This window comes from Schistocerca cancellata, chromosome 2 (genome assembly GCF_023864275.1).
Source record: "Schistocerca cancellata isolate TAMUIC-IGC-003103 chromosome 2, iqSchCanc2.1, whole genome shotgun sequence".
Classification (NCBI taxonomy): domain Eukaryota; kingdom Metazoa; phylum Arthropoda; class Insecta; order Orthoptera; family Acrididae; genus Schistocerca; species Schistocerca cancellata.
This window is the reverse complement of record NC_064627.1, coordinates 1099808181-1099828641: the sequence shown is the minus strand read 5'-3', so window position 1 is coordinate 1099828641 and position 20461 is coordinate 1099808181. Positions and strand designations below refer to the sequence as shown.

At 53.4% G+C, this 20461-nt stretch overlaps 50 non-coding genes across 50 annotated transcripts; 42 read left to right on the top strand and 8 right to left on the bottom strand.

The window, feature by feature from the left end:
- Positions 1-253: 253 nt before the first annotated feature.
- On the top strand, positions 254-326 carry Trnav-cac (transfer RNA valine (anticodon CAC)). Its single transcript has one exon. It is a non-coding gene; the product is annotated as a tRNA-Val (tRNA).
- Positions 327-484: 158 nt separating this feature from the next.
- On the top strand, positions 485-557 carry Trnav-aac (transfer RNA valine (anticodon AAC)). Its single transcript has one exon. It is a non-coding gene; the product is annotated as a tRNA-Val (tRNA).
- A 668-nt stretch (positions 558-1225) lies between these two features.
- Positions 1226-1298, top strand: Trnav-cac (transfer RNA valine (anticodon CAC)). Its single transcript has one exon. It is a non-coding gene; the product is annotated as a tRNA-Val (tRNA).
- Positions 1299-1456: 158 nt separating this feature from the next.
- Trnav-aac (transfer RNA valine (anticodon AAC)) lies at positions 1457-1529 on the top strand. Its single transcript has one exon. It is a non-coding gene; the product is annotated as a tRNA-Val (tRNA).
- Positions 1530-1723: 194 nt separating this feature from the next.
- Trnap-agg (transfer RNA proline (anticodon AGG)) lies at positions 1724-1795 on the bottom strand. Its single transcript has one exon. It is a non-coding gene; the product is annotated as a tRNA-Pro (tRNA).
- A 402-nt stretch (positions 1796-2197) lies between these two features.
- On the top strand, positions 2198-2270 carry Trnav-cac (transfer RNA valine (anticodon CAC)). The gene has a single exon. It is a non-coding gene; the product is annotated as a tRNA-Val (tRNA).
- A 158-nt stretch (positions 2271-2428) lies between these two features.
- Positions 2429-2501, top strand: Trnav-aac (transfer RNA valine (anticodon AAC)). The gene has a single exon. It is a non-coding gene; the product is annotated as a tRNA-Val (tRNA).
- A 194-nt stretch (positions 2502-2695) lies between these two features.
- Positions 2696-2767, bottom strand: Trnap-agg (transfer RNA proline (anticodon AGG)). The gene has a single exon. It is a non-coding gene; the product is annotated as a tRNA-Pro (tRNA).
- Positions 2768-3169: 402 nt separating this feature from the next.
- On the top strand, positions 3170-3242 carry Trnav-cac (transfer RNA valine (anticodon CAC)). Its single transcript has one exon. It is a non-coding gene; the product is annotated as a tRNA-Val (tRNA).
- Positions 3243-3400: 158 nt separating this feature from the next.
- On the top strand, positions 3401-3473 carry Trnav-aac (transfer RNA valine (anticodon AAC)). Its single transcript has one exon. It is a non-coding gene; the product is annotated as a tRNA-Val (tRNA).
- A 668-nt stretch (positions 3474-4141) lies between these two features.
- Trnav-cac (transfer RNA valine (anticodon CAC)) lies at positions 4142-4214 on the top strand. The gene has a single exon. It is a non-coding gene; the product is annotated as a tRNA-Val (tRNA).
- A 158-nt stretch (positions 4215-4372) lies between these two features.
- Positions 4373-4445, top strand: Trnav-aac (transfer RNA valine (anticodon AAC)). The gene has a single exon. It is a non-coding gene; the product is annotated as a tRNA-Val (tRNA).
- A 194-nt stretch (positions 4446-4639) lies between these two features.
- On the bottom strand, positions 4640-4711 carry Trnap-agg (transfer RNA proline (anticodon AGG)). The gene has a single exon. It is a non-coding gene; the product is annotated as a tRNA-Pro (tRNA).
- Positions 4712-5113: 402 nt separating this feature from the next.
- Positions 5114-5186, top strand: Trnav-cac (transfer RNA valine (anticodon CAC)). Its single transcript has one exon. It is a non-coding gene; the product is annotated as a tRNA-Val (tRNA).
- A 158-nt stretch (positions 5187-5344) lies between these two features.
- Positions 5345-5417, top strand: Trnav-aac (transfer RNA valine (anticodon AAC)). Its single transcript has one exon. It is a non-coding gene; the product is annotated as a tRNA-Val (tRNA).
- A 668-nt stretch (positions 5418-6085) lies between these two features.
- Positions 6086-6158, top strand: Trnav-cac (transfer RNA valine (anticodon CAC)). The gene has a single exon. It is a non-coding gene; the product is annotated as a tRNA-Val (tRNA).
- A 158-nt stretch (positions 6159-6316) lies between these two features.
- Trnav-aac (transfer RNA valine (anticodon AAC)) lies at positions 6317-6389 on the top strand. Its single transcript has one exon. It is a non-coding gene; the product is annotated as a tRNA-Val (tRNA).
- A 668-nt stretch (positions 6390-7057) lies between these two features.
- On the top strand, positions 7058-7130 carry Trnav-cac (transfer RNA valine (anticodon CAC)). The gene has a single exon. It is a non-coding gene; the product is annotated as a tRNA-Val (tRNA).
- Positions 7131-7288: 158 nt separating this feature from the next.
- On the top strand, positions 7289-7361 carry Trnav-aac (transfer RNA valine (anticodon AAC)). Its single transcript has one exon. It is a non-coding gene; the product is annotated as a tRNA-Val (tRNA).
- Positions 7362-8029: 668 nt separating this feature from the next.
- On the top strand, positions 8030-8102 carry Trnav-cac (transfer RNA valine (anticodon CAC)). Its single transcript has one exon. It is a non-coding gene; the product is annotated as a tRNA-Val (tRNA).
- Positions 8103-8260: 158 nt separating this feature from the next.
- On the top strand, positions 8261-8333 carry Trnav-aac (transfer RNA valine (anticodon AAC)). The gene has a single exon. It is a non-coding gene; the product is annotated as a tRNA-Val (tRNA).
- Positions 8334-9001: 668 nt separating this feature from the next.
- Trnav-cac (transfer RNA valine (anticodon CAC)) lies at positions 9002-9074 on the top strand. The gene has a single exon. It is a non-coding gene; the product is annotated as a tRNA-Val (tRNA).
- A 158-nt stretch (positions 9075-9232) lies between these two features.
- Trnav-aac (transfer RNA valine (anticodon AAC)) lies at positions 9233-9305 on the top strand. The gene has a single exon. It is a non-coding gene; the product is annotated as a tRNA-Val (tRNA).
- Positions 9306-9973: 668 nt separating this feature from the next.
- Trnav-cac (transfer RNA valine (anticodon CAC)) lies at positions 9974-10046 on the top strand. Its single transcript has one exon. It is a non-coding gene; the product is annotated as a tRNA-Val (tRNA).
- A 158-nt stretch (positions 10047-10204) lies between these two features.
- Positions 10205-10277, top strand: Trnav-aac (transfer RNA valine (anticodon AAC)). Its single transcript has one exon. It is a non-coding gene; the product is annotated as a tRNA-Val (tRNA).
- A 668-nt stretch (positions 10278-10945) lies between these two features.
- Positions 10946-11018, top strand: Trnav-cac (transfer RNA valine (anticodon CAC)). Its single transcript has one exon. It is a non-coding gene; the product is annotated as a tRNA-Val (tRNA).
- A 158-nt stretch (positions 11019-11176) lies between these two features.
- On the top strand, positions 11177-11249 carry Trnav-aac (transfer RNA valine (anticodon AAC)). The gene has a single exon. It is a non-coding gene; the product is annotated as a tRNA-Val (tRNA).
- Positions 11250-11443: 194 nt separating this feature from the next.
- Trnap-agg (transfer RNA proline (anticodon AGG)) lies at positions 11444-11515 on the bottom strand. The gene has a single exon. It is a non-coding gene; the product is annotated as a tRNA-Pro (tRNA).
- Positions 11516-11917: 402 nt separating this feature from the next.
- Positions 11918-11990, top strand: Trnav-cac (transfer RNA valine (anticodon CAC)). The gene has a single exon. It is a non-coding gene; the product is annotated as a tRNA-Val (tRNA).
- A 158-nt stretch (positions 11991-12148) lies between these two features.
- On the top strand, positions 12149-12221 carry Trnav-aac (transfer RNA valine (anticodon AAC)). The gene has a single exon. It is a non-coding gene; the product is annotated as a tRNA-Val (tRNA).
- Positions 12222-12415: 194 nt separating this feature from the next.
- Trnap-agg (transfer RNA proline (anticodon AGG)) lies at positions 12416-12487 on the bottom strand. Its single transcript has one exon. It is a non-coding gene; the product is annotated as a tRNA-Pro (tRNA).
- A 402-nt stretch (positions 12488-12889) lies between these two features.
- On the top strand, positions 12890-12962 carry Trnav-cac (transfer RNA valine (anticodon CAC)). The gene has a single exon. It is a non-coding gene; the product is annotated as a tRNA-Val (tRNA).
- A 158-nt stretch (positions 12963-13120) lies between these two features.
- On the top strand, positions 13121-13193 carry Trnav-aac (transfer RNA valine (anticodon AAC)). Its single transcript has one exon. It is a non-coding gene; the product is annotated as a tRNA-Val (tRNA).
- Positions 13194-13861: 668 nt separating this feature from the next.
- On the top strand, positions 13862-13934 carry Trnav-cac (transfer RNA valine (anticodon CAC)). The gene has a single exon. It is a non-coding gene; the product is annotated as a tRNA-Val (tRNA).
- A 158-nt stretch (positions 13935-14092) lies between these two features.
- Trnav-aac (transfer RNA valine (anticodon AAC)) lies at positions 14093-14165 on the top strand. Its single transcript has one exon. It is a non-coding gene; the product is annotated as a tRNA-Val (tRNA).
- Positions 14166-14833: 668 nt separating this feature from the next.
- On the top strand, positions 14834-14906 carry Trnav-cac (transfer RNA valine (anticodon CAC)). Its single transcript has one exon. It is a non-coding gene; the product is annotated as a tRNA-Val (tRNA).
- A 158-nt stretch (positions 14907-15064) lies between these two features.
- On the top strand, positions 15065-15137 carry Trnav-aac (transfer RNA valine (anticodon AAC)). Its single transcript has one exon. It is a non-coding gene; the product is annotated as a tRNA-Val (tRNA).
- Positions 15138-15331: 194 nt separating this feature from the next.
- Trnap-agg (transfer RNA proline (anticodon AGG)) lies at positions 15332-15403 on the bottom strand. The gene has a single exon. It is a non-coding gene; the product is annotated as a tRNA-Pro (tRNA).
- Positions 15404-15805: 402 nt separating this feature from the next.
- Trnav-cac (transfer RNA valine (anticodon CAC)) lies at positions 15806-15878 on the top strand. The gene has a single exon. It is a non-coding gene; the product is annotated as a tRNA-Val (tRNA).
- A 158-nt stretch (positions 15879-16036) lies between these two features.
- Trnav-aac (transfer RNA valine (anticodon AAC)) lies at positions 16037-16109 on the top strand. Its single transcript has one exon. It is a non-coding gene; the product is annotated as a tRNA-Val (tRNA).
- A 194-nt stretch (positions 16110-16303) lies between these two features.
- Trnap-agg (transfer RNA proline (anticodon AGG)) lies at positions 16304-16375 on the bottom strand. The gene has a single exon. It is a non-coding gene; the product is annotated as a tRNA-Pro (tRNA).
- A 402-nt stretch (positions 16376-16777) lies between these two features.
- Positions 16778-16850, top strand: Trnav-cac (transfer RNA valine (anticodon CAC)). The gene has a single exon. It is a non-coding gene; the product is annotated as a tRNA-Val (tRNA).
- A 158-nt stretch (positions 16851-17008) lies between these two features.
- Trnav-aac (transfer RNA valine (anticodon AAC)) lies at positions 17009-17081 on the top strand. Its single transcript has one exon. It is a non-coding gene; the product is annotated as a tRNA-Val (tRNA).
- Positions 17082-17749: 668 nt separating this feature from the next.
- Trnav-cac (transfer RNA valine (anticodon CAC)) lies at positions 17750-17822 on the top strand. Its single transcript has one exon. It is a non-coding gene; the product is annotated as a tRNA-Val (tRNA).
- Positions 17823-17980: 158 nt separating this feature from the next.
- Trnav-aac (transfer RNA valine (anticodon AAC)) lies at positions 17981-18053 on the top strand. The gene has a single exon. It is a non-coding gene; the product is annotated as a tRNA-Val (tRNA).
- A 668-nt stretch (positions 18054-18721) lies between these two features.
- Positions 18722-18794, top strand: Trnav-cac (transfer RNA valine (anticodon CAC)). Its single transcript has one exon. It is a non-coding gene; the product is annotated as a tRNA-Val (tRNA).
- Positions 18795-18952: 158 nt separating this feature from the next.
- Trnav-aac (transfer RNA valine (anticodon AAC)) lies at positions 18953-19025 on the top strand. Its single transcript has one exon. It is a non-coding gene; the product is annotated as a tRNA-Val (tRNA).
- Positions 19026-19219: 194 nt separating this feature from the next.
- Positions 19220-19291, bottom strand: Trnap-agg (transfer RNA proline (anticodon AGG)). Its single transcript has one exon. It is a non-coding gene; the product is annotated as a tRNA-Pro (tRNA).
- Positions 19292-19693: 402 nt separating this feature from the next.
- On the top strand, positions 19694-19766 carry Trnav-cac (transfer RNA valine (anticodon CAC)). Its single transcript has one exon. It is a non-coding gene; the product is annotated as a tRNA-Val (tRNA).
- A 158-nt stretch (positions 19767-19924) lies between these two features.
- On the top strand, positions 19925-19997 carry Trnav-aac (transfer RNA valine (anticodon AAC)). The gene has a single exon. It is a non-coding gene; the product is annotated as a tRNA-Val (tRNA).
- Positions 19998-20461: the final 464 nt, after the last annotated feature.

The following is a 20461-nucleotide window of genomic DNA, read 5'->3' as shown; positions in this document are numbered from 1 at the left end:
GCTGGGCGCGCACTGCCTGCTGCTAAGGAGGTGATTGTTTTTGCTGATGTGACTTGCAATAACGACTACGCGAAACGCCGCTATCTCGTTAGGGGTGCTACGGCAGACACCCTCTCGGGCACCCCGAAGACTTCTTGAGCCCTCGGCTGCGATGGGTTTCAGGCTGTCAAAAGAACTATGGTGTGTGCATGCGCGGACGAGAGAAAGGCTGAGGCGTATTCGAGTGCACAAGGAGGGACTGGGCGTGTCCGTCGTTTCCGTAGTGTAGCGGTTATCACGTCTGCTTCACACGCAGAAGGTCCCCGGTTCGATCCCGGGCGGGAACAGTATTTTCCTGCCTATGTCGTATTGTACTCCAGTGAGCCTCGTCGTGTGTGGATCTGCTGCATGTCCCTTCGTTTTGCAAGTACCACATTTATTGAATTTTTTAGTTACGATGGCAACATCACTACAAGTTGTCTATGAAGTAAGGTGCACATAAGCAGTTTCCGAGGTGTAGCGGTTATCACGTCTGCCTAACACGCAGAAGGTCCCCGGTTCGATCCCGGGCGGAAACACTTTTTCATCACTTTAAGCGAGACTTACTAACATGCATCTGCTACCATCTGTACCCGAAACCTTCGTAACTGCCTTCACGCGTCGGACCAGAGTGTCAATTGCTCACATCAAATAAGAAATTCATTTGATATTGGCGGCGAGCTTTTTGCGCTGACTCAGCCACTGACGTGCGATCAGTTTGCACAAAACGCTAGGGCTCGACCGGTATTTGAACCCGGGACCTCCTGCACCCTAAGCAGGTATCATACCCCTAGACCAACGAGCCCTGTGACACGTCGCATGCCAGTTACTCCAGTCCCTCGATGTCTTCCAGGGTGCTCTGGAAGTCTCGTGTAGGCTGGCGGGATGGAGGCGGCGCGAATTCCCGCGGTCGGCGGCCTTCCTGGGCTATTGGTACCTTCATGTAGAGCTGCCGCTGGGCGCGCACTGCCTGCTGCTAAGGAGGTGATTGTTTTTGCTGATGTGACTTGCAATAACGACTGCGCGAAACGCCGCTATCTCGTTAGGGGTGCTACGGCAGACACCCTCTCGGGCACCCCGAAGACTTCTTGAGCCCTCGGCTGCGATGGGTTTCAGGCTGTCAAAAGAACTATGGTGTGTGCATGCGCGGACGAGAGAAAGGCTGAGGCGTATTCGAGTGCACAAGGATGGACTGAGCGTGTCCGTCGTTTCCGTAGTGTAGCGGTTATCACGTCTGCTTCACACGCAGAAGGTCCCCGGTTCGATCCCGGGCGGGAACAGTATTTTCCTGCCTATGTCGTATTGTACTCCAGTGAGCCTCGTCGTGTGTGCATCTGCTGCATGTCCCTTCGTTTTGCAAGTACCACATTTATTGAATTTTTTAGTTACGATGGCAACATCACTACAAGTTGTCTATGAAGTAAGGTGCACATAAGCAGTTTCCGTGGTGTAGCGGTTATCACGTCTGCCTAACACGCAGAAGGTCCCCGGTTCGATCCCGGGCGGAAACACTTTTTCATCACTTTAAGCGAGACTTACTAACATGCATCTGCTACCATCTGTACCCGAAACCTTCGTAACTGCCTTCACGAGTCGGACCAGAGTGTCAATTGCTCACATCAAATAAGAAATTCATTTGATATTGGCGGCGAGCTTTTTGCGCTGACTCAGCCACTGACGTGCGATCAGTTTGCACAAAACGCTAGGGCTCGTCCGGGATTTGAACCCGGGACCTCCTGCACCCTAAGCAGGAATCATACCCCTAGACCAACGAGCCCTGTGACACGTCGCATGCCAGTTACTCCAGTCCCTCGATGTCTTCCAGGGTGCTCTGGAAGTCTCGTGTAGGCTGGCAGGATGGAGGCGGCGCGAATTCCCGCGGTCGTCGGCCTTCCTGGGCTATTGGTACCTTCATGTAGAGCTGCCGCTGGGCGCGCACTGCCTGCTGCTAAGGAGGTGATTGTTTTTGCTGATGTGACTTGCAATAACGACTGCGCGAAACGCCGCTATCTCGTTAGGGGTGCTACGGCAGACACCCTCTCGGGCACCCCGAAGACTTCTTGAGCCCTCGGCTGCGATGGGTTTCAGGCTGTCAAAAGAACTATGGTGTGTGCATGCGCGGACGAGAGAAAGGCTGAGGCGTATTCGAGTGCACAAGGAGGGACTGAGCGTGTCCGTCGTTTCCGTAGTGTAGCGGTTATCACGTCTGCTTCACACGCAGAAGGTCCCCGGTTCGATCCCGGGCGGGAACAGTATTTTCCTGCCTATGTCGTATTGTACTCCAGTGAGCCTCGTCGTGTGTGGATCTGCTGCATGTCCCTTCGTTTTGCAAGTACCACATTTATTGAATTTTTTAGTTACGATGGCAACATCACTACAAGTTGTCTATGAAGTAAGGTGCACATAAGCAGTTTCCGTGGTGTAGCGGTTATCACGTCTGCCTAACACGCAGAAGGTCCCCGGTTCGATCCCGGGCGGAAACACTTTTTCATCACTTTAAGCGAGACTTACTAACATGCATCTGCTACCATCTGTACCCGAAACCTTCGTAACTGCCTTCACGAGTCGGACCAGAGTGTCAATTGCTCACATCAAATAAGAAATTCATTTGATATTGGCGGCGAGCTTTTTGCGCTGACTCAGCCACTGACGTGCGATCAGTTTGCACAAAACGCTAGGGCTCGTCCGGGATTTGAACCCGGGACCTCCTGCACCCTAAGCAGGAATCATACCCCTAGACCAACGAGCCCTGGGACACGTCGCATGCCAGTTACTCCAGTCCCTCGATGTCTTCCAGGGTGCTCTGGAAGTCTCGTGTAGGCTGGCAGGATGGAGGCGGCGCGAATTCCCGCGGTCGGCGGCCTTCCTGGGCTATTGGTACCTTCATGTAGAGCTGCCGCTGGGCGCGCACTGCCTGCTGCTAAGGAGGTGATTGTTTTTGCTGATGTGACTTGCAATAACGACTGCGCGAAACGCCGCTATCTCGTTAGGGGTGCTACGGCAGACACCCTCTCGGGCACCCCGAAGACTTCTTGAGCCCTCGGCTGCGATGGGTTTCAGGCTGTCAAAAGAACTATGGTGTGTGCATGCGCGGACGAGAGAAAGGCTGAGGCGTATTCGAGTGCACAAGGAGGGACTGAGCGTGTCCGTCGTTTCCGTAGTGTAGCGGTTATCACGTCTGCTTCACACGCAGAAGGTCCCCGGTTCGATCCCGGGCGGGAACAGTATTTTCCTGCCTATGTCGTATTGTACTCCAGTGAGCCTCGTCGTGTGTGGATCTGCTGCATGTCCCTTCGTTTTGCAAGTACCACATTTATTGAATTTTTTAGTTACGATGGCAACATCACTACAAGTTGTCTATGAAGTAAGGTGCACATAAGCAGTTTCCGTGGTGTAGCGGTTATCACGTCTGCCTAACATGCAGAAGGTCCCCGGTTCGATCCCGGGCGGAAACACTTTTTCATCACTTTAAGCGAGACTTACTAACATGCATCTGCTACCATCTGTACCCGAAACCTTCGTAACTGCCTTCACGCGTCGGACCAGAGTGTCAATTGCTCACATCAAATAAGAAATTCATTTGATATTGGCGGCGAGCTTTTTGCGCTGACTCAGCCACTGACGTGCGATCAGTTTGCACAAAACGCTAGGGCTCGACCGGTATTTGAACCCGGGACCTCCTGCACCCTAAGCAGGAATCATACCCCTAGACCAACGAGCCCTGTGACACGTCGCATGCCAGTTACTCCAGTCCCTCGATGTCTTCCAGGGTGCTCTGGAAGTCTCGTGTAGGCTGGCGGGATGGAGGCGGCGCGAATTCCCGCGGTCGGCGGCCTTCCTGGGCTATTGGTACCTTCATGTAGAGCTGCCGCTGGGCGCGCACTGCCTGCTGCTAAGGAGGTGATTGTTTTTGCTGATGTGACTTGCAATAACGACTGCGCGAAACGCCGCTATCTCGTTAGGGGTGCTACGGCAGACACCCTCTCGGGCACCCCGAAGACTTCTTGAGCCCTCGGCTGCGATGGGTTTCAGGCTGTCAAAAGAACTATGGTGTGTGCATGCGCGGACGAGAGAAAGGCTGAGGCGTATTCGAGTGCACAAGGATGGACTGAGCGTGTCCGTCGTTTCCGTAGTGTAGCGGTTATCACGTCTGCTTCACACGCAGAAGGTCCCCGGTTCGATCCCGGGCGGGAACAGTATTTTCCTGCCTATGTCGTATTGTACTCCAGTGAGCCTCGTCGTGTGTGCATCTGCTGCATGTCCCTTCGTTTTGCAAGTACCACATTTATTGAATTTTTTAGTTACGATGGCAACATCACTACAAGTTGTCTATGAAGTAAGGTGCACATAAGCAGTTTCCGTGGTGTAGCGGTTATCGCGTCTGCCTAACACGCAGAAGGTCCCCGGTTCGATCCCGGGCGGAAACACTTTTTCATCACTTTAAGCGAGACTTACTAACATGCATCTGCTACCATCTGTACCCGAAACCTTCGTAACTGCCTTCACGAGTTGGACCAGAGTGTCAATTGCTCACATCAAATAAGAAATTCATTTGATATTGGCGGCGAGCTTTTTGCGCTGACTCAGCCACTGACGTGCGATCAGTTTGCACAAAACGCTAGGGCTCGTCCGGGATTTGAACCCGGGACCTCCTGCACCCTAAGCAGGAATCATACCCCTAGACCAACGAGCCCTGTGACACGTCGCATGCCAGTTACTCCAGTCCCTCGATGTCTTCCAGGGTGCTCTGGAAGTCTCGTGTAGGCTGGCAGGATGGAGGCGGCGCGAATTCCCGCGGTCGGCGGCCTTCCTGGGCTATTGGTACCTTCATGTAGAGCTGCCGCTGGGCGCGCACTGCCTGCTGCTAAGGAGGTGATTGTTTTTGCTGATGTGACTTGCAATAACGACTGCGCGAAACGCCGCTATCTCGTTAGGGGTGCTACGGCAGACACCCTCTCGGGCACCCCGAAGACTTCTTGAGCCCTCGGCTGCGATGGGTTTCAGGCTGTCAAAAGAACTATGGTGTGTGCATGCGCGGACGAGAGAAAGGCTGAGGCGTATTCGAGTGCACAAGGAGGGACTGAGCGTGTCCGTCGTTTCCGTAGTGTAGCGGTTATCACGTCTGCTTCACACGCAGAAGGTCCCCGGTTCGATCCCGGGCGGGAACAGTATTTTCCTGCCTATGTCGTATTGTACTCCAGTGAGCCTCGTCGTGTGTGGATCTGCTGCATGTCCCTTCGTTTTGCAAGTACCACATTTATTGAATTTTTTAGTTACGATGGCAACATCACTACAAGTTGTCTATGAAGTAAGGTGCACATAAGCAGTTTCCGTGGTGTAGCGGTTATCACGTCTGCCTAACATGCAGAAGGTCCCCGGTTCGATCCCGGGCGGAAACACTTTTTCATCACTTTAAGCGAGACTTACTAACATGCATCTGCTACCATCTGTACCCGAAACCTTCGTAACTGCCTTCACGCGTCGGACCAGAGTGTCAATTGCTCACATCAAATAAGAAATTCATTTGATATTGGCGGCGAGCTTTTTGCGCTGACTCAGCCACTGACGTGCGATCAGTTTGCACAAAACGCTAGGGCTCGACCGGTATTTGAACCCGGGACCTCCTGCACCCTAAGCAGGAATCATACCCCTAGACCAACGAGCCCTGTGACACGTCGCATGCCAGTTACTCCAGTCCCTCGATGTCTTCCAGGGTGCTCTGGAAGTCTCGTGTAGGCTGGCGGGATGGAGGCGGCGCGAATTCCCGCGGTCGGCGGCCTTCCTGGGCTATTGGTACCTTCATGTAGAGCTGCCGCTGGGCGCGCACTGCCTGCTGCTAAGGAGGTGATTGTTTTTGCTGATGTGACTTGCAATAACGACTGCGCGAAACGCCGCTATCTCGTTAGGGGTGCTACGGCAGACACCCTCTCGGGCACCCCGAAGACTTCTTGAGCCCTCGGCTGCGATGGGTTTCAGGCTGTCAAAAGAACTATGGTGTGTGCATGCGCGGACGAGAGAAAGGCTGAGGCGTATTCGAGTGCACAAGGATGGACTGAGCGTGTCCGTCGTTTCCGTAGTGTAGCGGTTATCACGTCTGCTTCACACGCAGAAGGTCCCCGGTTCGATCCCGGGCGGGAACAGTATTTTCCTGCCTATGTCGTATTGTACTCCAGTGAGCCTCGTCGTGTGTGCATCTGCTGCATGTCCCTTCGTTTTGCAAGTACCACATTTATTGAATTTTTTAGTTACGATGGCAACATCACTACAAGTTGTCTATGAAGTAAGGTGCACATAAGCAGTTTCCGTGGTGTAGCGGTTATCACGTCTGCCTAACACGCAGAAGGTCCCCGGTTCGATCCCGGGCGGAAACACTTTTTCATCACTTTAAGCGAGACTTACTAACATGCATCTGCTACCATCTGTACCCGAAACCTTCGTAACTGCCTTCACGCGTCGGACCAGAGTGTCAATTGCTCACATCAAATAAGAAATTCATTTGATATTGGAGGCGAGCTTTTTGCGCTGACTCAGCCACTGACGTGCGAACAGTTTGCACAAAACGCTAGGGCTCGACCGGTATTTGAACCCGGGACCTCCTGCACCCTAAGCAGGAATCATACCCCTAGACCAACGAGCCCTGTGACACGACGCATGCCAGTTACTCCAGTCCCTCGATGTCTTCCAGGGTGCTCTGGAAGTCTCGTGTAGGCTGGCGGGATGGAGGCGGCGCGAATTCCCGCGGTCGGCGGCCTTCCTGGGCTATTGGTACCTTCATGTAGAGCTGCCGCTGGGCGCGCACTGCCTGCTGCTAAGGAGGTGATTGTTTTTGCTGATGTGACTTGCAATAACGACTGCGCGAAACGCCGCTATCTCGTTAGGGGTGCTACGGCAGACACCCTCTCGGGCACCCCGAAGACTTCTTGAGCCCTCGGCTGCGATGGGTTTCAGGCTGTCAAAAGAACTATGGTGTGTGCATGCGCGGACGAGAGAAAGGCTGAGGCGTATTCGAGTGCACAAGGATGGACTGAGCGTGTCCGTCGTTTCCGTAGTGTAGCGGTTATCACGTCTGCTTCACACGCAGAAGGTCCCCGGTTCGATCCCGGGCGGGAACAGTATTTTCCTGCCTATGTCGTATTGTACTCCAGTGAGCCTCGTCGTGTGTGCATCTGCTGCATGTCCCTTCGTTTTGCAAGTACCACATTTATTGAATTTTTTAGTTACGATGGCAACATCACTACAAGTTGTCTATGAAGTAAGGTGCACATAAGCAGTTTCCGTGGTGTAGCGGTTATCACGTCTGCCTAACACGCAGAAGGTCCCCGGTTCGATCCCGGGCGGAAACACTTTTTCATCACTTTAAGCGAGACTTACTAACATGCATCTGCTACCATCTGTACCCGAAACCTTCGTAACTGCCTTCACGCGTCGGACCAGAGTGTCAATTGCTCACATCAAATAAGAAATTCATTTGATATTGGAGGCGAGCTTTTTGCGCTGACTCAGCCACTGACGTGCGAACAGTTTGCACAAAACGCTAGGGCTCGACCGGTATTTGAACCCGGGACCTCCTGCACCCTAAGCAGGAATCATACCCCTAGACCAACGAGCCCTGTGACACGACGCATGCCAGTTACTCCAGTCCCTCGATGTCTTCCAGGGTGCTCTGGAAGTCTCGTGTAGGCTGGCGGGATGGAGGCGGCGCGAATTCCCGCGGTCGGCGGCCTTCCTGGGCTATTGGTACCTTCATGTAGAGCTGCCGCTGGGCGCGCACTGCCTGCTGCTAAGGAGGTGATTGTTTTTGCTGATGTGACTTGCAATAACGACTGCGCGAAACGCCGCTATCTCGTTAGGGGTGCTACGGCAGACACCCTCTCGGGCACCCCGAAGACTTCTTGAGCCCTCGGCTGCGATGGGTTTCAGGCTGTCAAAAGAACTATGGTGTGTGCATGCGCGGACGAGAGAAAGGCTGAGGCGTATTCGAGTGCACAAGGATGGACTGAGCGTGTCCGTCGTTTCCGTAGTGTAGCGGTTATCACGTCTGCTTCACACGCAGAAGGTCCCCGGTTCGATCCCGGGCGGGAACAGTATTTTCCTGCCTATGTCGTATTGTACTCCAGTGAGCCTCGTCGTGTGTGCATCTGCTGCATGTCCCTTCGTTTTGCAAGTACCACATTTATTGAATTTTTTAGTTACGATGGCAACATCACTACAAGTTGTCTATGAAGTAAGGTGCACATAAGCAGTTTCCGTGGTGTAGCGGTTATCACGTCTGCCTAACACGCAGAAGGTCCCCGGTTCGATCCCGGGCGGAAACACTTTTTCATCACTTTAAGCGAGACTTACTAACATGCATCTGCTACCATCTGTACCCGAAACCTTCGTAACTGCCTTCACGCGTCGGACCAGAGTGTCAATTGCTCACATCAAATAAGAAATTCATTTGATATTGGAGGCGAGCTTTTTGCGCTGACTCAGCCACTGACGTGCGAACAGTTTGCACAAAACGCTAGGGCTCGACCGGTATTTGAACCCGGGACCTCCTGCACCCTAAGCAGGAATCATACCCCTAGACCAACGAGCCCTGTGACACGACGCATGCCAGTTACTCCAGTCCCTCGATGTCTTCCAGGGTGCTCTGGAAGTCTCGTGTAGGCTGGCGGGATGGAGGCGGCGCGAATTCCCGCGGTCGGCGGCCTTCCTGGGCTATTGGTACCTTCATGTAGAGCTGCCGCTGGGCGCGCACTGCCTGCTGCTAAGGAGGTGATTGTTTTTGCTGATGTGACTTGCAATAACGACTGCGCGAAACGCCGCTATCTCGTTAGGGGTGCTACGGCAGACACCCTCTCGGGCACCCCGAAGACTTCTTGAGCCCTCGGCTGCGATGGGTTTCAGGCTGTCAAAAGAACTATGGTGTGTGCATGCGCGGACGAGAGAAAGGCTGAGGCGTATTCGAGTGCACAAGGATGGACTGAGCGTGTCCGTCGTTTCCGTAGTGTAGCGGTTATCACGTCTGCTTCACACGCAGAAGGTCCCCGGTTCGATCCCGGGCGGGAACAGTATTTTCCTGCCTATGTCGTATTGTACTCCAGTGAGCCTCGTCGTGTGTGCATCTGCTGCATGTCCCTTCGTTTTGCAAGTACCACATTTATTGAATTTTTTAGTTACGATGGCAACATCACTACAAGTTGTCTATGAAGTAAGGTGCACATAAGCAGTTTCCGTGGTGTAGCGGTTATCACGTCTGCCTAACACGCAGAAGGTCCCCGGTTCGATCCCGGGCGGAAACACTTTTTCATCACTTTAAGCGAGACTTACTAACATGCATCTGCTACCATCTGTACCCGAAACCTTCGTAACTGCCTTCACGCGTCGGACCAGAGTGTCAATTGCTCACATCAAATAAGAAATTCATTTGATATTGGAGGCGAGCTTTTTGCGCTGACTCAGCCACTGACGTGCGAACAGTTTGCACAAAACGCTAGGGCTCGACCGGTATTTGAACCCGGGACCTCCTGCACCCTAAGCAGGAATCATACCCCTAGACCAACGAGCCCTGTGACACGACGCATGCCAGTTACTCCAGTCCCTCGATGTCTTCCAGGGTGCTCTGGAAGTCTCGTGTAGGCTGGCGGGATGGAGGCGGCGCGAATTCCCGCGGTCGGCGGCCTTCCTGGGCTATTGGTACCTTCATGTAGAGCTGCCGCTGGGCGCGCACTGCCTGCTGCTAAGGAGGTGATTGTTTTTGCTGATGTGACTTGCAATAACGACTGCGCGAAACGCCGCTATCTCGTTAGGGGTGCTACGGCAGACACCCTCTCGGGCACCCCGAAGACTTCTTGAGCCCTCGGCTGCGATGGGTTTCAGGCTGTCAAAAGAACTATGGTGTGTGCATGCGCGGACGAGAGAAAGGCTGAGGCGTATTCGAGTGCACAAGGATGGACTGAGCGTGTCCGTCGTTTCCGTAGTGTAGCGGTTATCACGTCTGCTTCACACGCAGAAGGTCCCCGGTTCGATCCCGGGCGGGAACAGTATTTTCCTGCCTATGTCGTATTGTACTCCAGTGAGCCTCGTCGTGTGTGCATCTGCTGCATGTCCCTTCGTTTTGCAAGTACCACATTTATTGAATTTTTTAGTTACGATGGCAACATCACTACAAGTTGTCTATGAAGTAAGGTGCACATAAGCAGTTTCCGTGGTGTAGCGGTTATCACGTCTGCCTAACACGCAGAAGGTCCCCGGTTCGATCCCGGGCGGAAACACTTTTTCATCACTTTAAGCGAGACTTACTAACATGCATCTGCTACCATCTGTACCCGAAACCTTCGTAACTGCCTTCACGCGTCGGACCAGAGTGTCAATTGCTCACATCAAATAAGAAATTCATTTGATATTGGAGGCGAGCTTTTTGCGCTGACTCAGCCACTGACGTGCGAACAGTTTGCACAAAACGCTAGGGCTCGACCGGTATTTGAACCCGGGACCTCCTGCACCCTAAGCAGGAATCATACCCCTAGACCAACGAGCCCTGTGACACGACGCATGCCAGTTACTCCAGTCCCTCGATGTCTTCCAGGGTGCTCTGGAAGTCTCGTGTAGGCTGGCGGGATGGAGGCGGCGCGAATTCCCGCGGTCGGCGGCCTTCCTGGGCTATTGGTACCTTCATGTAGAGCTGCCGCTGGGCGCGCACTGCCTGCTGCTAAGGAGGTGATTGTTTTTGCTGATGTGACTTGCAATAACGACTGCGCGAAACGCCGCTATCTCGTTAGGGGTGCTACGGCAGACACCCTCTCGGGCACCCCGAAGACTTCTTGAGCCCTCGGCTGCGATGGGTTTCAGGCTGTCAAAAGAACTATGGTGTGTGCATGCGCGGACGAGAGAAAGGCTGAGGCGTATTCGAGTGCACAAGGATGGACTGAGCGTGTCCGTCGTTTCCGTAGTGTAGCGGTTATCACGTCTGCTTCACACGCAGAAGGTCCCCGGTTCGATCCCGGGCGGGAACAGTATTTTCCTGCCTATGTCGTATTGTACTCCAGTGAGCCTCGTCGTGTGTGCATCTGCTGCATGTCCCTTCGTTTTGCAAGTACCACATTTATTGAATTTTTTAGTTACGATGGCAACATCACTACAAGTTGTCTATGAAGTAAGGTGCACATAAGCAGTTTCCGTGGTGTAGCGGTTATCACGTCTGCCTAACACGCAGAAGGTCCCCGGTTCGATCCCGAGCGGAAACACTTTTTCATCACTTTAAGCGAGACTTACTAACATGCATCTGCTACCATCTGTACCCGAAACCTTCGTAACTGCCTTCACGCGTCGGACCAGAGTGTCAATTGCTCACATCAAATAAGAAATTCATTTGATATTGGCGGCGAGCTTTTTGCGCTGACTCAGCCACTGACGTGCGATCAGTTTGCACAAAACGCTAGGGCTCGTCCGGGATTTGAACCCGGGACCTCCTGCACCCTAAGCAGGAATCATACCCCTAGACCAACGAGCCCTGTGACACGTCGCATGCCAGTTACTCCAGTCCCTCGATGTCTTCCAGGGTGCTCTGGAAGTCTCGTGTAGGCTGGCGGGATGGAGGCGGCGCGAATTCCCGCGGTCGGCGGCCTTCCTGGGCTATTGGTACCTTCATGTAGAGCTGCCGCTAGGCGCGCACTGCCTGCTGCTAAGGAGGTGATTGTTTTTGCTGATGTGACTGGCAATAACGACTACGCGAAACGCCGCTATCTCGTTAGGGGTGCTACGGCAGACACCCTCTCGGGCACCCCGAAGACTTCTTGAGCCCTCGGCTGCGATGGGTTTCAGGCTGTCAAAAGAACTATGGTGTGTGCATGCGCGGACGAGAGAAAGGCTGAGGCGTATTCGAGTGCACAAGGATGGACTGAGCGTGTCCGTCGTTTCCGTAGTGTAGCGGTTATCACGTCTGCTTCACACGCAGAAGGTCCCGGGTTCGATCCCGGGCGGGAACAGTATTTTCCTGCCTATGTCGTATTGTACTCCAGTGAGCCTCGTCGTGTGTGGATCTGCTGCATGTCCCTTCGTTTTGCAAGTACCACATTTATTGAATTTTTTAGTTACGATGGCAACATCACTACAAGTTGTCTATGAAGTAAGGTGCACATAAGCAGTTTCCGTGGTGTAGCGGTTATCACGTCTGCCTAACACGCAGAAGGTCCCCGGTTCGATCCCGGGCGGAAACACTTTTTCATCACTTTAAGCGAGACTTACTAACATGCATCTGCTACCACCTGTACCCGAAACCTTCGTAACTGCCTTCACGCGTCGGACCAGAGTGTCAATTGCTCACATCAAATAAGAAATTCATTTGATATTGGCGGCGAGCTTTTTGCGCTGACTCAGCCACTGACGTGCGATCAGTTTGCACAAAACGCTAGGGCTCGTCCGGGATTTGAACCCGGGACCTCCTGCACCCTAAGCAGGAATCATACCCCTAGACCAACGAGCCCTGTGACACGTCGCATGCCAGTTACTCCAGTCCCTCGATGTCTTCCAGGGTGCTCTGGAAGTCTCGTGTAGGCTGGCAGGATGGAGGCGGCGCGAATTCCCGCGGTCGTCGGCCTTCCTGGGCTATTGGTACCTTCATGTAGAGCTGCCGCTGGGCGCGCACTGCCTGCTGCTAAGGAGGTGATTGTTTTTGCTGATGTGACTTGCAATAACGACTGCGCGAAACGCCGCTATCTCGTTAGGGGTGCTACGGCAGACACCCTCTCGGGCACCCCGAAGACTTCTTGAGCCCTCGGCTGCGATGGGTTTCAGGCTGTCAAAAGAACTATGGTGTGTGCATGCGCGGACGAGAGAAAGGCTGAGGCGTATTCGAGTGCACAAGGAGGGACTGAGCGTGTCCGTCGTTTCCGTAGTGTAGCGGTTATCACGTCTGCTTCACACGCAGAAGGTCCCCGGTTCGATCCCGGGCGGGAACAGTATTTTCCTGCCTATGTCGTATTGTACTCCAGTGAGCCTCGTCGTGTGTGGATCTGCTGCATGTCCCTTCGTTTTGCAAGTACCACATTTATTGAATTTTTTAGTTACGATGGCAACATCACTACAAGTTGTCTATGAAGTAAGGTGCACATAAGCAGTTTCCGTGGTGTAGCGGTTATCACGTCTGCCTAACATGCAGAAGGTCCCCGGTTCGATCCCGGGCGGAAACACTTTTTCATCACTTTAAGCGAGACTTACTAACATGCATCTGCTACCATCTGTACCCGAAACCTTCGTAACTGCCTTCACGCGTCGGACCAGAGTGTCAATTGCTCACATCAAATAAGAAATTCATTTGATATTGGCGGCGAGCTTTTTGCGCTGACTCAGCCACTGACGTGCGATCAGTTTGCACAAAACGCTAGGGCTCGACCGGTATTTGAACCCGGGACCTCCTGCACCCTAAGCAGGAATCATACCCCTAGACCAACGAGCCCTGTGACACGTCGCATGCCAGTTACTCCAGTCCCTCGATGTCTTCCAGGGTGCTCTGGAAGTCTCGTGTAGGCTGGCGGGATGGAGGCGGCGCGAATTCCCGCGGTCGGCGGCCTTCCTGGGCTATTGGTACCTTCATGTAGAGCTGCCGCTGGGCGCGCACTGCCTGCTGCTAAGGAGGTGATTGTTTTTGCTGATGTGACTTGCAATAACGACTGCGCGAAACGCCGCTATCTCGTTAGGGGTGCTACGGCAGACACCCTCTCGGGCACCCCGAAGACTTCTTGAGCCCTCGGCTGCGATGGGTTTCAGGCTGTCAAAAGAACTATGGTGTGTGCATGCGCGGACGAGAGAAAGGCTGAGGCGTATTCGAGTGCACAAGGATGGACTGAGCGTGTCCGTCGTTTCCGTAGTGTAGCGGTTATCACGTCTGCTTCACACGCAGAAGGTCCCCGGTTCGATCCCGGGCGGGAACAGTATTTTCCTGCCTATGTCGTATTGTACTCCAGTGAGCCTCGTCGTGTGTGCATCTGCTGCATGTCCCTTCGTTTTGCAAGTACCACATTTATTGAATTTTTTAGTTACGATGGCAACATCACTACAAGTTGTCTATGAAGTAAGGTGCACATAAGCAGTTTCCGTGGTGTAGCGGTTATCACGTCTGCCTAACACGCAGAAGGTCCCCGGTTCGATCCCGAGCGGAAACACTTTTTCATCACTTTAAGCGAGACTTACTAACATGCATCTGCTACCATCTGTACCCGAAACCTTCGTAACTGCCTTCACGCGTCGGACCAGAGTGTCAATTGCTCACATCAAATAAGAAATTCATTTGATATTGGAGGCGAGCTTTTTGCGCTGACTCAGCCACTGACGTGCGAACAGTTTGCACAAAACGCTAGGGCTCGACCGGTATTTGAACCCGGGACCTCCTGCACCCTAAGCAGGAATCATACCCCTAGACCAACGAGCCCTGTGACACGACGCATGCCAGTTACTCCAGTCCCTCGATGTCTTCCAGGGTGCTCTGGAAGTCTCGTGTAGGCTGGCGGGATGGAGGCGGCGCGAATTCCCGCGGTCGGCGGCCTTCCTGGGCTATTGGTACCTTCATGTAGAGCTGCCGCTGGGCGCGCACTGCCTGCTGCTAAGGAGGTGATTGTTTTTGCTGATGTGACTTGCAATAACGACTGCGCGAAACGCCGCTATCTCGTTAGGGGTGCTACGGCAGACACCCTCTCGGGCACCCCGAAGACTTCTTGAGCCCTCGGCTGCGATGGGTTTCAGGCTGTCAAAAGAACTATGGTGTGTGCATGCGCGGACGAGAGAAAGGCTGAGGCGTATTCGAGTGCACAAGGATGGACTGAGCGTGTCCGTCGTTTCCGTAGTGTAGCGGTTATCACGTCTGCTTCACACGCAGAAGGTCCCCGGTTCGATCCCGGGCGGGAACAGTATTTTCCTGCCTATGTCGTATTGTACTCCAGTGAGCCTCGTCGTGTGTGCATCTGCTGCATGTCCCTTCGTTTTGCAAGTACCACATTTATTGAATTTTTTAGTTACGATGGCAACATCACTACAAGTTGTCTATGAAGTAAGGTGCACATAAGCAGTTTCCGTGGTGTAGCGGTTATCACGTCTGCCTAACACGCAGAAGGTCCCCGGTTCGATCCCGGGCGGAAACACTTTTTCATCACTTTAAGCGAGACTTACTAACATGCATCTGCTACCATCTGTACCCGAAACCTTCGTAACTGCCTTCACGAGTCGGACCAGAGTGTCAATTGCTCACATCAAATAAGAAATTCATTTGATATTGGCGGCGAGCTTTTTGCGCTGACTCAGCCACTGACGTGCGATCAGTTTGCACAAAACGCTAGGGCTCGTCCGGGATTTGAACCCGGGACCTCCTGCACCCTAAGCAGGAATCATACCCCTAGACCAACGAGCCCTGTGACACGTCGCATGCCAGTTACTCCAGTCCCTCGATGTCTTCCAGGGTGCTCTGGAAGTCTCGTGTAGGCTGGCAGGATGGAGGCGGCGCTAATTCCCGCGGTCGTCGGCCTTCCTGGGCTATTGGTACCTTCATGTAGAGCTGCCGCTGGGCGCGCACTGCCTGCTGCTAAGGAGGTGATTGTTTTTGCTGATGTGACTTGCAATAACGACTGCGCGAAACGCCGCTATCTCGTTAGGGGTGCTACGGCAGACACCCTCTCGGGCACCCCGAAGACTTCTTGAGCCCTCGGCTGCGATGGGTTTCAGGCTGTCAAAAGAACTATGGTGTGTGCATGCGCGGACGAGAGAAAGGCTGAGGCGTATTCGAGTGCACAAGGAGGGACTGAGCGTGTCCGTCGTTTCCGTAGTGTAGCGGTTATCACGTCTGCTTCACACGCAGAAGGTCCCCGGTTCGATCCCGGGCGGGAACAGTATTTTCCTGCCTATGTCGTATTGTACTCCAGTGAGCCTCGTCGTGTGTGCATCTGCTGCATGTCCCTTCGTTTTGCAAGTACCACATTTATTGAATTTTTTAGTTACGATGGCAACATCACTACAAGTTGTCTATGAAGTAAGGTGCACATAAGCAGTTTCCGTGGTGTAGCGGTTATCACGTCTGCCTAACACGCAGAAGGTCCCCGGTTCGATCCCGGGCGGAAACACTTTTTCATCACTTTAAGCGAGACTTACTAACATGCATCTGCTACCATCTGTACCCGAAACCTTCGTAACTGCCTTCACGAGTCGGACCAGAGTGTCAATTGCTCACATCAAATAAGAAATTCATTTGATATTGGCGGCGAGCTTTTTGCGCTGACTCAGCCACTGACGTGCGATCAGTTTGCACAAAACGCTAGGGCTCGTCCGGGATTTGAACCCGGGACCTCCTGCACCCTAAGCAGGAATCATACCCCTAGACCAACGAGCCCTGTGACACGTCGCATGCCAGTTACTCCAGTCCCTCGATGTCTTCCAGGGTGCTCTGGAAGTCTCGTGTAGGCTGGCAGGATGGAGGCGGCGCTAATTCCCGCGGTCGTCGGCCTTCCTGGGCTATTGGTACCTTCATGTAGAGCTGCCGCTGGGCGCGCACTGCCTGCTGCTAAGGAGGTGATTGTTTTTGCTGATGTGACTTGCAATAACGACTGCGCGAAACGCCGCTATCTCGTTAGGGGTGCTACGGCAGACACCCTCTCGGGCACCCCGAAGACTTCTTGAGCCCTCGGCTGCGATGGGTTTCAGGCTGTCAAAAGAACTATGGTGTGTGCATGCGCGGACGAGAGAAAGGCTGAGGCGTATTCGAGTGCACAAGGAGGGACTGAGCGTGTCCGTCGTTTCCGTAGTGTAGCGGTTATCACGTCTGCTTCACACGCAGAAGGTCCCCGGTTCGATCCCGGGCGGGAACAGTATTTTCCTGCCTATGTCGTATTGTACTCCAGTGAGCCTCGTCGTGTGTGGATCTGCTGCATGTCCCTTCGTTTTGCAAGTACCACATTTATTGAATTTTTTAGTTACGATGGCAACATCACTACAAGTTGTCTATGAAGTAAGGTGCACATAAGCAGTTTCCGTGGTGTAGCGGTTATCACGTCTGCCTAACATGCAGAAGGTCCCCGGTTCGATCCCGGGCGGAAACACTTTTTCATCACTTTAAGCGAGACTTACTAACATGCATCTGCTACCATCTGTACCCGAAACCTTCGTAACTGCCTTCACGCGTCGGACCAGAGTGTCAATTGCTCACATCAAATAAGAAATTCATTTGATATTGGCGGCGAGCTTTTTGCGCTGACTCAGCCACTGACGTGCGATCAGTTTGCACAAAACGCTAGGGCTCGACCGGTATTTGAACCCGGGACCTCCTGCACCCTAAGCAGGAATCATACCCCTAGACCAACGAGCCCTGTGACACGTCGCATGCCAGTTACTCCAGTCCCTCGATGTCTTCCAGGGTGCTCTGGAAGTCTCGTGTAGGCTGGCGGGATGGAGGCGGCGCGAATTCCCGCGGTCGGCGGCCTTCCTGGGCTATTGGTACCTTCATGTAGAGCTGCCGCTGGGCGCGCACTGCCTGCTGCTAAGGAGGTGATTGTTTTTGCTGATGTGACTTGCAATAACGACTGCGCGAAACGCCGCTATCTCGTTAGGGGTGCTACGGCAGACACCCTCTCGGGCACCCCGAAGACTTCTTGAGCCCTCGGCTGCGATGGGTTTCAGGCTGTCAAAAGAACTATGGTGTGTGCATGCGCGGACGAGAGAAAGGCTGAGGCGTATTCGAGTGCACAAGGATGGACTGAGCGTGTCCGTCGTTTCCGTAGTGTAGCGGTTATCACGTCTGCTTCACACGCAGAAGGTCCCCGGTTCGATCCCGGGCGGGAACAGTATTTTCCTGCCTATGTCGTATTGTACTCCAGTGAGCCTCGTCGTGTGTGCATCTGCTGCATGTCCCTTCGTTTTGCAAGTACCACATTTATTGAATTTTTTAGTTACGATGGCAACATCACTACAAGTTGTCTATGAAGTAAGGTGCACATAAGCAGTTTCCGTGGTGTAGCGGTTATCACGTCTGCCTAACACGCAGAAGGTCCCCGGTTCGATCCCGAGCGGAAACACTTTTTCATCACTTTAAGCGAGACTTACTAACATGCATCTGCTACCATCTGTACCCGAAACCTTCGTAACTGCCTTCACGCGTCGGACCAGAGTGTCAATTGCTCACGTCAAATAAGAAATTCATTTGATATTGGAGGCGAGCTTTTTGCGCTGACTCAGCCACTGACGTGCGAACAGTTTGCACAAAACGCTAGGGCTCGACCGGTATTTGAACCCGGGACCTCCTGCACCCTAAGCAGGAATCATACCCCTAGACCAACGAGCCCTGTGACACGACGCATGCCAGTTACTCCAGTCCCTCGATGTCTTCCAGGGTGCTCTGGAAGTCTCGTGTAGGCTGGCGGGATGGAGGCGGCGCGAATTCCCGCGGTCGGCGGCCTTCCTGGGCTATTGGTACCTTCATGTAGAGCTGCCGCTGGGCGCGCACTGCCTGCTGCTAAGGAGGTGATTGTTTTTGCTGATGTGACTTGCAATAACGACTGCGCGAAACGCCGCTATCTCGTTAGGGGTGCTACGGCAGACACCCTCTCGGGCACCCCGAAGACTTCTTGAGCCCTCGGCTGCGATGGGTTTCAGGCTGTCAAAAGAACTATGGTGTGTGCATGCGCGGACGAGAGAAAGGCTGAGGCGTATTCGAGTGCACAAGGATGGACTGAGCGTGTCCGTCGTTTCCGTAGTGTAGCGGTTATCACGTCTGCTTCACACGCAGAAGGTCCCCGGTTCGATCCCGGGCGGGAACAGTATTTTCCTGCCTATGTCGTATTGTACTCCAGTGAGCCTCGTCGTGTGTGCATCTGCTGCATGTCCCTTCGTTTTGCAAGTACCACATTTATTGAATTTTTTAGTTACGATGGCAACATCACTACAAGTTGTCTATGAAGTAAGGTGCACATAAGCAGTTTCCGTGGTGTAGCGGTTATCACGTCTGCCTAACACGCAGAAGGTCCCCGGTTCGATCCCGGGCGGAAACACTTTTTCATCACTTTAAGCGAGACTTACTAACATGCATCTGCTACCATCTGTACCCGAAACCTTCGTAACTGCCTTCACGAGTCGGACCAGAGTGTCAATTGCTCACATCAAATAAGAAATTCATTTGATATTGGCGGCGAGCTTTTTGCGCTGACTCAGCCACTGACGTGCGATCAGTTTGCACAAAACGCTAGGGCTCGTCCGGGATTTGAACCCGGGACCTCCTGCACCCTAAGCAGGAATCATACCCCTAGACCAACGAGCCCTGTGACACGTCGCATGCCAGTTACTCCAGTCCCTCGATGTCTTCCAGGGTGCTCTGGAAGTCTCGTGTAGGCTGGCAGGATGGAGGCGGCGCTAATTCCCGCGGTCGTCGGCCTTCCTGGGCTATTGGTACCTTCATGTAGAGCTGCCGCTGGGCGCGCACTGCCTGCTGCTAAGGAGGTGATTGTTTTTGCTGATGTGACTTGCAATAACGACTGCGCGAAACGCCGCTATCTCGTTAGGGGTGCTACGGCAGACACCCTCTCGGGCACCCCGAAGACTTCTTGAGCCCTCGGCTGCGATGGGTTTCAGGCTGTCAAAAGAACTATGGTGTGTGCATGCGCGGACGAGAGAAAGGCTGAGGCGTATTCGAGTGCACAAGGAGGGACTGAGCGTGTCCGTCGTTTCCGTAGTGTAGCGGTTATCACGTCTGCTTCACACGCAGAAGGTCCCCGGTTCGATCCCGGGCGGGAACAGTATTTTCCTGCCTATGTCGTATTGTACTCCAGTGAGCCTCGTCGTGTGTGGATCTGCTGCATGTCCCTTCGTTTTGCAAGTACCACATTTATTGAATTTTTTAGTTACGATGGCAACATCACTACAAGTTGTCTATGAAGTAAGGTGCACATAAGCAGTTTCCGTGGTGTAGCGGTTATCACGTCTGCCTAACATGCAGAAGGTCCCCGGTTCGATCCCGGGCGGAAACACTTTTTCATCACTTTAAGCGAGACTTACTAACATGCATCTGCTACCATCTGTACCCGAAACCTTCGTAACTGCCTTCACGCGTCGGACCAGAGTGTCAATTGCTCACATCAAATAAGAAATTCATTTGATATTGGCGGCGAGCTTTTTGCGCTGACTCAGCCACTGACGTGCGATCAGTTTGCACAAAACGCTAGGGCTCGACCGGTATTTGAACCCGGGACCTCCTGCACCCTAAGCAGGAATCATACCCCTAGACCAACGAGCCCTGTGACACGTCGCATGCCAGTTACTCCAGTCCCTCGATGTCTTCCAGGGTGCTCTGGAAGTCTCGTGTAGGCTGGCGGGATGGAGGCGGCGCGAATTCCCGCGGTCGGCGGCCTTCCTGGGCTATTGGTACCTTCATGTAGAGCTGCCGCTGGGCGCGCACTGCCTGCTGCTAAGGAGGTGATTGTTTTTGCTGATG